The 4547-nt window shown below is 42.8% G+C and overlaps 1 pseudogene; it reads right to left on the reverse strand.

The window, feature by feature from the left end:
* Positions 1-2751: 2751 nt before the first annotated feature.
* Positions 2752-3695, reverse strand: LOC142832647 (ribose-phosphate pyrophosphokinase 1 pseudogene; annotated as a pseudogene).
* Between the last annotated feature and the right edge of the window lie 852 nt (positions 3696-4547).

A 4547-nucleotide genomic window follows, 5' to 3' on the forward strand; every position in this document is an offset into this window, starting at 1 on the left:
AAATTTGCTTAATCTAGTATAAAAATTTTTAATCTAATAAACTTTATCTAATAGACTTTTATCAAAGTTTATTTTAAATGGGATGGTGGTACATACCTTTAATCCCAGCACTCCAAAATATTGTACACATAATAAATAAATTTTAAAAAAGAAAAGATAAGAAATTGGTATTGCTGCTTGTGGCTTGTGTCCCAGAACTCTTGGTGCTGGCTTCTTCCCTTTTGTGCATACATTAACAGACATTTTATTAAGTTTGTTTTCTACAAGAGCTATAACAGCAAATTGTTTAGAAGAAACCTGTTCAATTGAGAGACCAAATGGATCCAAGAAAGATGAAAATTAAATACTTAAATTAATCAAAAGGCGTTGAGCGAGGTTCTGTCCTGCCTGGTCCCACAGCCATTCAGTCCCAAAGAAACACACAGAAGTCTACATTAGTTATAAACTGGTTGGACTATTAGCTCAGGCTTCTTATTAACTCTTATTTCTTACATCTTAGCCCATAATTCTTGTCTGTGTTAGCCATGTGGCTTGGTACCTTTTATCAGTGAGGTATTCTCATCTTGTGTCTGGATGACTGCAAACTGAGTCCTCTTCCCAGAATTCTCCTGTTCTCATGGCCCTGCCTCTACTTCCTGCCTGGTTGTCCCACCTATACTTCCTGCCTGGCTACTGGCCAATCAGCGTTTTATTAAAACAATACAAGACCGTTGTCTCACAGCAGAAAGGCACTATGACACCACCTAAAACCTATCGCCACAGTGGTAATAGGCTAAGGAAGATTGCTCCGCAGCAAGTTATCTTATGTGAATGTTAGCAGTTACTCATCAGGAAGCAAGTCTGTCTTTCAGAAGAGTATGATACAAGTACAATGATCCCTGCCTGAGTCCAAGATATTTGGCCAGGAAAAGGTCAAGATGGCTAAAGGTAAAGCCAAAGGGAAAGGAACAGGTGTAGAGAATTCAAGCTATAGAGTTAAACAGATGGCAGTGGATCAGGCTTCTTCCTCCTGAAAGTTAATACTGCATCGAGCTACCCGCCCCTGCCTAATGTTATGCCCAGACACGCAAAGTCCCCTAAAAACCAACAAGGAGACCAGTCCTGTATATAAAAGCCTTTATTAAAAAAGAAAAAAAAGAACACCTGATCTTTGATAAAGAAGCAAAAAAATATCAAATGGAGAAAAGAAAGCATATTTAGCAAGTGGTGCTGGCATAACTGGATATCAACATGTAGAAAAATGAAAATAGACCCATATCTATCACCGTGCACAAAACTCAAGTCCAAATGGATCAAAGACCTCAACATAAAGCCAGCCACACTGAACCTTATTAAGGAGAAAGTGGGAAGTACACTTGAACGCATTGGCACAGGGAACCACTTCCTAAATATAATCCCAGCAGCACAGACACTGAGAGAAACAATTAATAAATGGGACCTCCTGAAACCAAAAAGCTTCTGTAAAGCAAAGGACATGGTCAACAAGACAAAACGACAGCCTACAGAATGGGAAAAGATATTCACCAACCCCACATCAGACAGAGGTTTGATCTCCAAAATATGCAAAGAACTCAAGAAATTGGACACCAAAAGATTACATAATCCAATAAAAAAAAGTGGAGTACAGACCTAAACAGAGAACTCACAACAGAGAAATCTAAAATGGTTGAAAGACACCTAAGGAAATGCTCAACATGCTTAGTCATCAGAGAAATGCAAATCAAAACAACTCTAAGATTCCATCTTACACCTGTAAGAATGGCCAAGATCAAAAACACTGATGATAACTTATGCTGGAGAGATTGTGGGGAAAAGGGAACACTTCTGCATTGCTGGTGGGAATGCAAGCTGGTACAACCCCTTTGGATGTCAGTGTGGTGATTTCTCAGAAAATTAGGAAACAACCTTCCTCAAGATCCAGTAATACCACTTTTGGGTATATATCCAAAGGATGCTCAATCGTGCCACAAGGACATGTGCTCAACTATGTTCATAGCAGCTTTGTTTGTCATAGCCAGAACCTGGAAACAACCTAAATGCCCCTCGATTGAAGAATGGATAAGAAAAATGTGGTACATCTACACAATAGAGTACTACACAGCAGAAAAAAATAATGACATCTTGAATTTTTCAGGAAAGTGGATGGAGCTAGAAAACATTATTTTGAGTGAGGTAACGCAGACACAGAAAGACAATTATCACATGTACTCAGTCATAGGGTTTTTTGTTTTTTTTTGTTTTTTCGAGACAGGGTTTCTCTGTGGTTTTGGAGCCTGTTCTGGAACTAGCTCTTGTAGACCAGGCTGGTCTCGAACTCACAGAGATCCGCCTGCCTCTGCCTCCCAAGTGCTGGGATTAAAGGCGTGCTCCACCATCGCCCGGCTTTCATAGGTGGTTTTTAAACATAAAGCAAAGAAAGCCAGCCTACAAACCACAATCCCAGAGAACTTAGACAACAATACGGACACTAAGAGAGACTTACTTAGATATAATCTACAAGGGAAGCAAAAAGTAGAAAAAGACAAGGTCTTCTGAGTAAATTGGGAACATGGGGACCTTGGTGAAGGATTGAAGAAGGGAGGGGAGAGGCAGGGAGGGGAGCAGAGAAAAATGTAGAGCTCCGTAAATATCAATAAAGAAAATTTAAAAAAGCCTTTATTTTAAGCAAAGAGTCTTCTGCTGAACTCAAATACCAAGAAGTATGAGAGGTGGGGTTGGTTTTATTTTCAAAATGCTTCCAAAGTTATTCTATTATAAAGGAACATGGCTGAACAGGTAGGCAACAGACTTTCCATTGTCAGTTCTTCTGATGGCTTCTGCCAGGGTCCTGGAGATGTCAATCACCTGTATTTTGGAGCAGTGTTTCATCTTATCCTCCTGAGGTATGGTATTGGTGACTACTACTGCTTCAAAGCATGCATTGTTGATGCAAGAAATGGGTGGGCCAGAAAAGAATCCATGAGTCAGGATAGCAGAAACCCTGGTAGCTCCAGCTGCGAGAAGTTGGTCAGCGGCGTGACAGATTGTACCACAAGTGTCAGCCATGTCATCGACAAGAGTAGCCACCCGATCCTTCACGTCTCCTACCAGCACCATGCGGTCCACTTCACTGGCCTTCTTCTGTTCCTTGTGAATCAAGGCGAAATCCATGTTCAGTCGTTCTGCAATGGAGGTCACTCTCTCGGCTCCACCAGCATCAGGTGAGACAATAGTACAGTTTCTCCACTCAGGTATGTTCTCCCTTATCCACTTTAAGACTGCTGGCTTTGCATATAAATTGTCCGCTGGGCTATCAAAAAAGCCCTGAATCTGAGATGCATGTAGATCCATGGTGATAATATGATCTGCTCCTGCGACAGAGTATTTGCCACAAGCTCAGCTGAGACGGGAGCCCGACTCTTATCCTGGCAGGCATAGGGGAAACATGGGATGACTACAGTAATCCGGCTGGCTGAAGCAATCTTGCAAGCATTAATCATGATCAAAAGTTCCATTAGATTGTCACTTATCTCACCACACCCACTCTGAACAATGTAGACATCCTCTCCATGTACACTTTCTCCAATTTCCACACAGCTCTCCTGGTTGCTGAATTTCTTAATCACCACCTTGCCTAGCTCCAGGCCCAGGCGGTCAGCGATTTCCTGGGATAAATCCTGGTGGGAGCTCCCGCTGAAGATTTTGATATTCTGCATCTTGGGTGACTACACAAACACGCTCTTCGCTCAGTGGTCACCGCCGCTGCAGAGACTGAACCCAAAGCCAGCTGGTAGCCTGAACACCTAGTGCACCGCACACCACCGTTGCTACTCCGCCGTCTTACCGGTGCCTGCTTCTAATGTAGCACAATTAATAAAAAACCCATAGGCAGACATTGGGGTTCAACCTGAAGGTCAGAAAAGCAAAACAGCCAGCCACTGGCTCTTACCTCTACCTGAGTCTGAAATGGCAATCCTGTCTCCAGGAATCTCAGGATGAGACTGAGCCAAGAGCTGTCTCCTCCTGCCTTATATTCTTCTCTAGTGCTGGGATTAAAGAGTGCACCACTACAGCCTGGTTTCTATGGCAGCTAGTGTGGCTACTGGGATTAAAGTGTGTGTCACCACTGGCTGATCTGTAAGACTGACTAGTGGGGCTGTTTTACTCTCTGATCTTCAGGCAAGCTTTATTCATTAAAATCCAAATGAACTATCACTACAACTTTTCACTCAGAGGAGCCACATCGATCTAATCAGGGTTCAGAATCAGAAGGCAGAATCCTGGTCACAGAATAAAAGCTTGTCCCAGATGTTTGAACTTATGTGATGGTGGGAGCTGCTTTTGTGGTAACGGCATCACTACTTTCTGGAAGACTGACGCCCTTTAGCCTGATGTGAGAGCTTTAAATACACAGGAAGACAAGAGAAGAGGAATTCAAAATGGAAAATAGCACAAATATGCTGGAACCCACAGAAAGCCTCAAGAGCCTAGGTGAGTAGTCACAGCCCCACGTTGGCCCTTGCAAACCTGGGTGTGTGGGTGTCTTAAAGAAGCAGGACTCGTCTGGG

This window comes from Microtus pennsylvanicus, chromosome 12, assembly GCF_037038515.1.
Source record: "Microtus pennsylvanicus isolate mMicPen1 chromosome 12, mMicPen1.hap1, whole genome shotgun sequence".
Classification (NCBI taxonomy): Eukaryota; Metazoa; Chordata; class Mammalia; order Rodentia; family Cricetidae; genus Microtus; species Microtus pennsylvanicus.